The sequence below is a fragment of the Buteo buteo genome, unplaced genomic scaffold, assembly GCF_964188355.1.
Source record: "Buteo buteo unplaced genomic scaffold, bButBut1.hap1.1 HAP1_SCAFFOLD_87, whole genome shotgun sequence".
NCBI lineage: Eukaryota > Metazoa > Chordata > Aves > Accipitriformes > Accipitridae > Buteo > Buteo buteo.
The window spans coordinates 317,243-329,594 of NW_027439251.1; the positions used below are offsets into that span (position 1 = coordinate 317,243).

Genomic DNA, 12,352 nt, shown 5'->3' on the forward strand with positions numbered 1-12,352 from the left:
CTGATCATGCTCCTTTTGCACCCAAGGTATTACAGCCCCACACTTGCTTGAATCTTCTATTTCTCTCTGTATACCAGCCCTGAAATACATGTCCTCCATCTGCCACCTCAAAAACAAAACTCAACTTATTTCACTTCAGCAGGATGCCCCACTACCCCTGCCACCACTTCCAGTCTGCTACCAAAGATGCAGACAGCTGTGTTGCATATATTTATGTTTTCGAAGGTCAATGGTTCTTTTATTTCTTTCTCTTTTTTTTTTTTTTTTTTTTTTTTTAATACATACTGACACACCTGAGGAAATCTCAAAAACACATATTGATGGATTCTAGATATGGTCAGGGCTGTATGTATGGGGGCACATACAAATCATCCCGGCACCTGATGTGAATTATTTCTGTGGTCAGGGAGACCCTGAGAGCTCTCCCTAATTTGAAAGCATGAAAGGGAAGGAAGGGCAGCATCATTCAGGCTGGAAGGGACCTCAGGAGGCTTTTGGAAAAACGTCCTGCTCAAAGCAGGGCCAGACCAGATTACTCAGGGCTTTATCCAAAGACGTCTTAGTCACTTTCTGGGATAGAGCCGGCACAAACTTCCCGGGAAACAGCTTCCAGCGTTTGGCTATCCTCATGTTGGAAATGTATTTCTCTATATATGCACTAACCCCCTTCTTTCAGCCCATTGCCTCTTGTCCTTGTGTCTTGTACCATGGACACGAGCCTGATTCAGTCTTCCTGCGAACACTGCAATGCTGCTACATGTTTCGCCCAAGACCTTCCTTTCTCCAGGCTGGACAAGCCCAGCTCCTTCAGCCTCCCCTCACAGGTAAAGTCTTCCTGCCTTAGACCATTAGGAGGGCCCTTTGCTAAGGTGGCTCCAGCTTGCTAACATCTTTCCTACATTGGGATCTGAAATCTGGACACAGTGTTCTGTAGAATCTCTTCCCCCAATCATCTCACTGTGCTCCTGTTTGTATAGCCCACGGTGCTCCTGTCCTCCCTTGCTTCCAAGGCACCAGGCTGTGTCCTGTCCCTCTTGCCGTCCACCAAGACCTTTCCAAAAGGCCTCCTCCCAGCCAGGCAACACCCCGCCTGTGTCATTGCCAGGGTTAGTCTCCTGCAGGGGCAGAAACTGGCATCAGTCCTTGCAGGATTTCCTTACTTTCATGCCAAAGCATGCTCTCCTCTCCCTTAAAGCCTTTCCCTGAGCACAGGGGCCTGCAGACAATTTCACTAAAGACTCAGGCACAGACGGAATTCATTCCTTCAGCCCCTCCTGTGTCTGCTTTTATTAAATCACCTTCTCCATTCAGCAGCAGCCCTGCATTTCCCTTGTTCAGCCTTGATCTCTCAAAAGTGACCAAATGTCTTCTGTTTGCTTTTGAATTCCCTTGCAACCAGCATCTCCAGGTGAGGTTTTCTTTTCCTACACACACACCTCCACAACAAAGGCAATAGGAATTTGTGCTTTGTACCTGTCCTGACCGCTGCACTGCTGCAGCCTTGTCCCACATGGGGCTTTGCAGATAGCTCTGCTCCAGGGTCTGGGGAAGGAGAGAAGCTGGGCAGGGCTGCCTGTTCCCCCAAACTAGCCCTTGGACCAGCAGCAAGATGGAGATGGCCTTACAGCAAAACTCACCCGTCAAGTTGGGGTGACCAGCAAGTGCTGGAAATGGACAATGAGAGACACTGGGAGTGACAAAGACCCTGAGCCACCTTCCCTGTCTGTCCACACTACCAAGGGCACAGACCAGCCTCCTCTTCTCTCCTGCACCTGCATGTCTTCCATGCTTGCCACAAGCCCTGCCTCTGCACCACAGATCCCTGGTGTGAGTCCTTGCCCTGCATGGTGACACATTACAAGCTATACACTAGTATTTTTCTCTCCCTGGCACTTTCCAGCCCAGCATAGCTCCCCCTAAATTCTTAACACTTGCCTTGACCTCTCTGCACCTCCCCTGCCCTTTGCCCAGTGCAGCCCAGTCTGGCATGGCACCACAGCTCTGCCCACCACAGAATGCAGCAGAACTCTGCCACTCACCCCACAGCCCCAGACACTCTGAAGGGCACAGCAGCTCCTCAGGGGTGGAGAGGGGTGAGCCAAAGGACTGGGGGGCATCTGTGGCACAAGGCCTGAGGAGATCCCCTTGTATGATGGAAATGCTGCAATGGAGGCCAGTTCTGTCACACAAGTGCCCACTGCCTGTCCTTGCCTGCAGTCACAGGCCTGCCACACAGCAGGACTCTAACCATGCTTGAAGAGCACTCAGGCCTTCCACCAACCCAAGGGTTCAGAAGGAAAGCATGGAAGTGGGAAAGAGAGCAGCTCAGGAAGGACCAAGTGATGAGGCTCCCTGGCAGTGCTGCTATGGCAGGACTCTTTTCTTCTTCCCGTCTGCACACAGGCACTGCTCCCTGCAACTGCAGAGAAGGTGTTGGAGGAAGGATCTCAGAAAAACAAGTCACTGCAGGGACCTTTATTTTGTTTAAACTCTCAGAGGGTACAACACTTCATTTGCATAGCCTCCAGGTCACAGAAAACCTGCATAGACTGTGAATTAGAAACCAGAGCAAGACACACATTTCTTTGTGGAAAGCATTCAGATAAGTAAAATAAAAATACCAACCAAACAAAAAAAAACAACCAAAAGAATTAAAGAAGCCATTAATCCCAAAATCTTCATAAAAGAAAGACCAGAAGAGGCTGGCCCTGTAGTGAGATGTACTATGAGTCCTATGAAAAGGACAAGAATTAGTTCATTCCTACTGAAAAGCATCCAGTGCTTAGTTTTCTCAGGGCATCCTTGATCTCATGGTTTCTCATGCTGTAGATGAGGGGGTTCAAGGCTGGAGGCACCACTGAGTACAGAACTGCCATCAGCAGGTCCAGGGATGGGGAGGAGATGGAGGGGGGCTTCAGGTAGGCAAACGTGGCAGTGCTTACAAACAAGGAGACAACGGTGAGGTGAGGGAGGCAGGTGGAAAAGGCTTTGTGCCGTCCCTGCTCAGAGGGGACCCTCAGCACGGCTCTGAAGATCTGCCCATAGGACAGCACAATGAAAACAAAACACCCAAATCCAAAACAGACACCGACTACAATTACCCCAGCATCCCTGAGGTAGGCATCTGAGCAGGCAAGCTTGAGGATCTGGGGGATTTCACAGAAGAACTGGTCCACAGCATTGCCTTGGCAGAGGGGTACTGAAAATGTATTGGCAGTGTGCAGCACGGCATAGAGGAACCCACTGCCCCAGGCAGCTGCTGCCATGTGGACACAAGCTCTGCTGCCCAGGAGGGTCCCATAGTGCAGGGGTTTGCAGATGGCAACGTAGCGGTCATAGGCCATGACAGTGAGAAGAAAATACTCTGCTGAGATCAAAAAGGCAAACAGAAAGACCTGTGCAGCACATCCTGGGTAGGAGATGGCCCTGGTGTCCCAGAGGGAGTTGGCCATGGCTTTGGGGACAATGGTGGAGATGGAGCCCAGGTCAAGGAGGGAGAGATTGAGGAGGAAGAAGTACATGGGTGTGTGGAGGCGGTGGTCACAGGCTACAGCGGTGATGATGAGGCCGTTGGCCAGGATGGCAGCCAGGTAGATGCCCAGGAAGAGCCAGAAGTGCAAGAGCTGTAGCTGTCGCGTGTCTGCAAATGCCAGGAGGAGGAACACGGTGATGGAGCTGCTGTTGGACATCTGCTGTCTCTGAGTGTGGAGCACTGAACAGGGAGGCAAGGACAGTGACAAGTTAGGACATTAGTCTCTGACCAAATCAAAGCCATTTCTCATACTACATGATCGCTGCATTTTTTCCATTTCAATGAGATCTCTGTTCAGCTCTGTGGATGGAGCTCTGGTTGTTGCTGGCTGCATATCTCGTGAGGATCAGGACCTCTGTGTACTGGCTGCCAAGGAGTCAGCACTGCTCTGCAGCAGTGTGTTTCTTGGAATGGTGTCTGTCGGTCAGGGGGTCAGTCCTGGTGTTTGAATTGGTCAGATGAAACTCCTCCCAATGTAAAAGTGCTTGTCAGCATCTGCACTCCCAGGGCTAAGAAACCACAATCAAAACAGAGGTTGGGGGGGTGGGGCTGGGTGGGTGTTAGTACTCTCCCCTATCTCACCTGGAGTTTTTCTTGGATTTCAGAAACCCTCATCACTTCTGCTTCACTCAGAGAAAACAAAGTGTGTCCTGTGAGGCAAGAGGATTGCCTGTGGCTTAGTGCAGAGAGAAAGGAGATGTTCTGTCACTCTGTCTTGTTGCCAGCTACCCTGAGATCTCATCTTTCTGAGATGGAATGTAATCACACCCCTGTGTTAACCTGAAAATATTCCAGGCACTACTGAGAGCAGAGTCACCCACTGTCAAACACCAAGTGACTCCCCCGTTCTCAAGGTCTCTGTACCACACTTCTTGCCAAGGACACACATGGTTCATTTCACAAACCCAACAGCATTTCCTCACTCATGGTGTCTCTGTGCTTCTCCATGTGGCATTCAGTAACACCAAGATGCTATGGGACAGACCTGCATCCTGGAGGGCAGCTCACAGCTTGGAAGGACACCCCAAGAAAATAGCCAAGTGTCCTGATGATGGTATCTCAGGAAGGGAGAGTCAGCTCATTTCCTAGGGAATGACACAGGCTCCATTGCCCACAGCCCCACAGCTTGGAGGAGAGCTTGGACACCTGTAACCTTGTTCCCACGGACACACCTGCATGGGAGGACCCACAAGATCAGTGTGTGACTCTGCAGCTAAAACTCCAAGCACCAGAGAGCCTGACAGCAGGAACAAGGTAACAGTAGCAATAACACAGACTAGAGGAGAATCAATAAAAAATGCAGTGATTGACTGACTCAGAGAGGCAAAGGCAGAGGCAGCTGAAGTCTCAGGGAAGACCCAGCTGTACATGCCACCTCCCAGACATCAATATAGCCAGGCAGTTGTTCTCAGTCCCTGTGCGCTACTTCAGGAGGCTCCTATCAGACTGACTGATCCCTCAGAGTTACAGCTCAGGAGTCTCAGTGAGCTGTTCAAGAACGAAGAGTGGAAAACAGAAAACACAAACTCAGGAAAGCTCCTGATGTTTATAGCAATCCCTGCTTTGACCTTCCCCTTGAAAAGTGCCCTCGGAAATGTCCCGGTGGTGATCTGGAGCTGTGAGCAGCCCTGATCCACACAGCACTGTTATGTCAGCAGAAGGACCCTGCCCTGCTGCAAGTTGCTTCTTCCACCCACAGCTTCTCCCCACTCTGCTGTTAGAGCTCCCCAGGCAGGCAGAGTACTTACCCCGACCAGTGTAAGAGTCCCTGCCCCAGCACACAGCCCCCTGGGGTGCAGGGACCCTGCTCAGAAGGACAGCCCTGGGCACCCCTGGCTGCACACCCACCTTCACACTCTGCAGCCATCCCCGGGTGAAGGCAGCTGACATGCCCTGTCCCTCTGAGGGTGCAGCAGGGAAGCTGTGCTCCAAAGCACGTCCTTTTTCTCTGCACTGCACAAACTGTGAGAGTTTTCCTGAGAGATACGATAGGCTGTGGGATGTGCCAGCTTTAGGAGGTCATTCCACAAACCACAGCTACATTGCTCTGCAGCAAGACACTTACCCTGTTAAGGGCTGTGACGATTTTCCTCCAAGTCAGCTCTTCCCAGTCCTCCCACCCCACACTGCCTTTAACATCTCTCTCTGCCTCACTTCTCTCCCCTCGGTGCCTGCAGGCAGTGCCCTCAGCCCTGCTGCGCTTTGCAGAGGAGCTGCTCCTGGGCAGAGCTGTCTCTCGGCAGTGCTGCCTGCTTGCCATGAGCTCCCTCCAGCCCAGGAGCCCAGCCCAGCTCAGCAGCAGAGGACCAGCCCAAGGCAGCACTTTCTCTGCCCCCTCTGGGCTCCCTCCAGGTGTCCCTGGGGCTCCAGGGGAACCTGCTGGGAAACAGGCTGAAGCAAACAGTGATGTTGCCTCCCTTAGCTACAGAGAAACTTATGTCCTTTGGCATTTCTTTCATTAGAAGAAGAGTTGGGTATGTGTTATGGAGGCTCACACAATCAATCCAAGAGGTGTTAAAACTCAGATTTGTTCTTCAGTAAAAAGTTACTCAGAACTCTGGTAACATTTGTGAACGACAGGCTTGTGGTTGTAAGGGGAATTAGTACTTCACAGCCAACTTAAGTATTCTTAAGATTTAAAATGATGACTCAAAAGGTGCATATCGCTCACCTAAAAGATGAGGGCTCTCAACTTGCAGGAATTACCTAGGGCGTCATCCCGACCTAAGGGGAGAGTCCCCGACTGCAGACCCGCTGCTCTGAGGAGGACTGATTCCATAACGTCCTCCGGCAGGACCCCGTTTCTACCCTTGTCGAATCTGATCTGTGGTTATTTTAATCCTCATTGGCCAAAAGGTCAATACTTCAGTGTACCTGGCGCTTCTTGATTGGTCACTTTAATTTTCAACCTGCGGCCTCTAGAGTTTGGGGTTTTTTTCTTCTCCTCCCTGCCTGGAGAAGTTTTGTTTCCTTGCAGGGTCAGGGTGTCCTGGCACACGATGCATCCTGTGACCACAGTCCAGGTTTCCTTGGAGTGGTGGTACAGTTAGCTCTTGCCTCCAGAGCTAAAAGGGAGCGCAGTCTGATGAATTTGACTCTCATTGTGGGTCATCATTTCATTCTGGTCTAGAGTTCAAGTGGACTATCTGACACACGAACAGGTTTTTAAGGGAGTATACTTAACCGTCAGTACAGGCTTCACTACCAAGCATTTGATACAACTTAGTGCAATACAGATTACAGTAATCATAACTGCAAGCATTATTAAAGATTAGAGAAGGCTGGTCATCCACCCTGTCAAAGAAAATCCCGACATATCAAAACTTTCCCACCCAGCCAAGTAGTCCCTGGTGCAGAAGCAATTGCCTCTGAGTCTCTTGCCACTTTCTTTTGTTGGTTTGATCTTGAAGCTACATTGACACATTTGGAGTGAACACAGCAGTCGTCCATCAACAGGTTCAAAACTCCACATACACCTTTCTCTTTCAGTAGCATCAAATCCAGTACGGCTCAATTTTGGATAGTCATTTTACCCGTATGTTGTAACTGCTTGTTCAAGAGTCCCAAACTGGCAGATGCAAACTTGGCTGAGGTTGATAGTTGTAAACTCAATTCTAGAATGCTCTATTGGTGTTCCCTTGGGTACCGTACACAGCCACCCCCATGGAATTTCAGGGCATGGTGTAGTACCATTCCAGCTCCACCCCGTGATCTCATGGGTTAGTTAGAGGATATAGTGACAACTGGTGTTCCATACCGAGTAGCATTTACTGCATCTGGTGACCAACTATAAACAACCTGAGTATACCCTCTTCCCCCATCCAATCTGAACCTCCAACTATGATAGTTACATTGCTCCCACGTGAGCTTAAGGGCTTGCGATATATTGATGTCCATCATCTTTGCCATGAAGTTGTCATCCAAGTCTTCACCATCCACATCCGCCACCATCATCACTACCAGCAGAAGCACTGGAATGGGTTGTTTCTTCATTGTCCTGTAAGAAAGCACAAACTAGGCCTCAGTCTTAAAACTAGGTCACAGGGTTAGAAGTCCAGGATTATCCACTGGGCAGTGTGGTGACATGGTGAGTCTTTCCGCTCCCTTCTAAGGCTTCCCAGGCATACAAGCCTCCGGGTTTTGCTAAGATCATAGGAACAATACCAATGGAAGGTAGTTTCACCATGACAGGTTGGCCCACATATGTCCCCAGTGGGAACTGGCATCTCTGACCCTCATCTCCCGTTAACAGTCCCGTAGGACAAAATGCTCGAATTTTTGTACTACCATAATTTCCCCACCAGTTATTAACAGTAAAAGCTGCTCGTGGTAATCGTGTGTCCCAGTTATGGCATGAGACATCCCCATGGTTTTTAATCAAGCCATTGGTTTGCTCAACTATACCATTAGCTTGGGGGTAATATGGTGTGTGAAACACCCATTTGATGCCTTCCCCTCGCACCCAGTCTTGTACCACTGCGGCTGTGAAATGCGACCCATTATCACTTTGAATACATTCAGGAATAGGTAGAATACCAAGCCATTCTGACAAAACCTGAACTGTTTGGTCTCCAGTAGCTGTGCCAACAGCTGTTGCCATAGACAATCCTGATGCTACCTCCACTCCTACCAAAATATATTTCCTCCCAGATGATGGTCTCAGAGGACCACTGTAATCAGCCTGCCACATGCTCCAAAGAGCCTTGCCTTGTCTGATATGCTGGGCTGGAGCTTGGTTTGGGTGATTAGCCTTAAGCCTTATTTGGCATTGCTGGCAAGCTGTGAGAGTTGCTTCACGGGTTTTCATAGGCACCAGCCAACCCTGAGATTGGCATTCATAATAGAGTTCCGCTTTCCCTGAGTGGCCTTTCTTGATATGCAACCATTCAGCTAGCCTACCCCAATCTTCCTTCTCACTGGTGACCATCCTGATTTGGGCCAGGTGGTCCACCTGTTGATTACATTTTGCACCTGGGGTTCCATCCTGAGCATGTCCCTTCACCCATACCACCTTTAAAGCTCAGGACCTCCCTACTGCCAGGAGACGTTGCCAGTCCTCTCTCCTCCACACTTTCACATGACCTACTTCCCACTTACTAGATTCCCACTGACATATCCACTCTGTAGTGCCCTTAAAGATTGCGTATGTCTATGTAGGCCTAAGTTTTCCACTAACACAGTCTAGCAGACAAACAGCCCAGCCCTCCTTTCTCTTTTCTCCACTGACAGTGGTTTTGCTTGGCTTACAGACCTCCCGAGTTCCTTTTCAGGACGAACGATTGTGCATTTTCCTCCACCACCATTCTTCCCTTGATGATGGTAGGGAGAGCACTCAGGTTCCCCGTGACCATGGAAGTAAGCAGACATAAGTTTGGAGTGATCAGCTGTGGCTTTTTTGTCCCACTGAAGTCATGGACGCAGGGCTGCTAGGCAGGTAACACCAAGCATGCCTCATCATAGCTGAGCTTAACTTTTGGGGTTATTTTCCTTCTTTTCCTTCCCAAATTCTCCTCCGGTCATCCTCACCCATTCCTCTACAAACAGCCCAACTCTGCTCCTTCCCCACTGGCCCTGGCTTTTCTGGCTTTGTACTCTCATGTGGTGTTTCTAAGACGGTTGTTGTGCTGATTCCTACATTGGTCAGTACAAACCCAGTAACTCCTTTTATTAGCTGCAGTGTCCTGCAACTTCTCATGCTGTGGTCTTGTGTTGATGGCTTACCACAATCAGGGTGACAAGAGGAAATGGCCTCAAGTTGAGGCAAGGGAGGTTTGGATTAGATATTAGGAAAAAATTTTTTACTGAGAGGGTTGTCAACCATTGGAATGGGCTGCCCAGGGAAGTGGTTGAGTCACCATCCCTGGAGATATTAAAAAAGCGAGTGGATAGGGTATTCAGGACATGGTTTAGTGGACATGGCTAATGGTTGGACTCGATCTTGAAGGTCTTTTCCAACCTAAATGATTCTATGATTCTATGATTCTATCTGTACACAAATATTAATAGCTGGAAAAATGGAGCTTCACTCCAGGGGGACCTTGAGAAACTGTTGTGGTTTAACCTCAGCCAGCAACTAAGCACCACACAGCTGCTCACTCACTCCCCCCACTGGGATGGGGGAGAAAATCAGGAAAAGAAGTAAAACGCATGGATTGAGATAAGAATGGTTTAATAGAACAGAAAAGAAGAAACCAGTAATGATAATGATAACACTAATAAAATGACAACAGTAGTAATAAAAGGATTGGAATGTACAAATGATGAGTAGGGCAATTGCTCACCACCCGCCGATCGGCACCCAGATAATCTCCCAGCTGCGATTCCCTGCCCCCACTTCCCAGTTCCTATGCTAGATGGGACGTCACATGGTATGGAATACACCATTGGCCAGTTTGGGTCAGGTGCCCTGGCTGTGTCCTGTGCCAACTTCTTGTGACCCTCCAGCTTTCTCACTGGCTGGGCAAGAGAAGCTGAAAAATCCTTGACTTTTAGTCTAAACGCTCCCAAGCAACAACTGAAAACATCAGTGTTATCAACATTCTTCGCATACTGAACTCAAAACATAGCACTGTACCAGCGACTAGGAAGACAGTTAACTCTATCCCAGCTGAAACCAAGACAGTGGGAAACCCCATCTCCCAGGCTGAGACATGCGGTCATGATGCAAACATCTGCAGTGTCCACTTGTTACTGGCCTCCAGGCAGTGTGTGACCCATTTTTCGTGACCAACTGAGCCTGACTGTCAATCCCAGTTCCTGCCCATCTCTATATCCATCCACCCATCCACCTGCCCATCCCTCCCTCCCTCCAAATGTCCTGGACACAATAATAGATAAAGACACCCACTGATCTCCCTTCATCCAGAAACCCAGCCCTTTCATCCTAGAAAGCAATGAGGTTTGTCCACCATGATCCACCCTGTGTAAATCCATGCTGGCCATTCCCAGTCGACTTCCTCTTCATCTTCCCAGAAGTATCATCCAGGATCATGCCAGATGTCTCAGTCTCTTGAGTGTGTCCAAGTCTTCTCCTCTGGAGTCCCAGGTCTGTGCTCTCCTGCTGGCCTTAGCCACTGCCCATTTGTGCCTGATCCCCCACTAATTCATGGCCATGACAGCCAAGACTGACACTGAATATCATCACATCCCTAACCAGCTGTTTCTTTCTGGCCAGGTTCAGGTCTAGGTGAGAATCACCCTTGGTGGCCCACCTGGCAGCTGTCTGAAGAAGTTGACCCAATAGCCAACTTCAGGCTGTTGGCACCCTGTTGTTTTGCCTTGCCAGGGAATACCAGGGCACTTGAAGTTGTTTACCACAGGAACCTGCTCGTGAACCTGGAGACTTCCTGGTGTTGCTGACAAAAGACCTTTTCTGTTTCCTCTTCCTGAGCAAGCAGTTTGTAACTGCAAACACAAGGTCACTCCTGCTGACTCCTGCTCTGATCCTAAATGACAAAAAGTAACCCAACCTGTTGTCTGTCACAGAGAGGACCCCCACAAATCCAAGCTTCCCCTTCATACAGGGGACATAGTCCTTGTCCTCCCTGCTGCTCCCTTTGCAGAGCCTGTATCCCTCCTTTGCAGCACCACAGCTCAGCAAGCTGTCCCACCATGTCTCATTTAATCCCAAACCATCACAGTTCTGTGACAAGCCATGGGTCTCCAGCTCCTCCTGGCAGTGCACATTTGGGCCACGGCATCTCAGCTGTGGCAGTGTAGTGGACCACAGACTTCTCACAGGAAACCTGAACACTGGTCCTGACCAGAAAAATATTGAACATTGAGTTCTTAGGGCTGCGCTGCGCTGCACCCTGCTGCACATACAGCACGGCCGTCAAACCTGTGTTATGCTGCACAGATCCCTCGGCCACAGGACAATCTCAGCAGCGTATTATCACACAAGAGCCTGCAGGCAGGTCCCACTCTGTACTGGACATCATGCCTCCTGCGTGGCCTTGCCTGTATCTAACAGTGCAGCAAAACATTCTCATGAAAACATCATTTCTGTTTGACTGTTGAGACGATGAGTAGAGTTGTTCCTTGTAAGAAGATCCCATAGTAGCTTGAATGACCAAAACAGGAGACTGTCTTCTATGGATGGGGTCTGCATTTGGGTAGAAGGACCGTTCAATGCTACATCACCTGGAGTTCCCACCATCTAAAGGGGCCTAAGATGATCTGCATGATTCTCTCCTTAGAGTGTTAATGATGATGAACATAATTTTAAAAGGTAGCTCACAGTGTCCAAATCCCTTTCTTACTGGGGTCATAACACACCAGCACCTCCTCAAGAAAAAAACACTCTCTCAGCACCCTTGGATGCAGCCCCTATGGTTCCCATGGTCTGGTAAGGGTGTAGTTTGCTTGAGTAACCCCATGCTTGATCCCCATCCACTGCTGGTTGTTCTCCTCCAGAGTCCTGCCTCACAGCTCAAAGGCCTTAGAGACCTGGCTGGGATTAACCGAGGCTGTGACGTAGAGTACCTTCAGATCTATCTAGAGCTACTCTTCCTCATTTCAGCAGTGGTCCTACCTTATCTCTTTTTCTTCTGTAACAGTTCCTGAAGTATCAAAAGTTCATCTTGGTGCCCTTGAAATCCTTTTTGAGCTTCCACTGAGTTTCAATATGGACCATTGCTGTCCTTGGAGGATGCTGTCCTTGAAGACAAGATGTATCCAGGCACACTCTGAAAATTTTTGGTCTTTTCATTGATTGGATCATCAAGGGAGTGAGTAAAAACCCCTGTGTGACATGCTTCCTGTTCATGCATTGCCTGCAGCTCTTGAGTGGAGAAGGATCAGAACTTGCCTCTCTGATAG

The 12,352-nt window shown here is 49.3% G+C and overlaps 1 pseudogene; it reads right to left on the reverse strand.

Annotated features, from left to right (window-relative positions):
• Nucleotides 1-2,791: 2,791 nt before the first annotated feature.
• LOC142027921 (olfactory receptor 14C36-like) lies at nt 2,792-3,689 on the reverse strand (annotated as a pseudogene).
• Between the last annotated feature and the right edge of the window lie 8,663 nt (nt 3,690-12,352).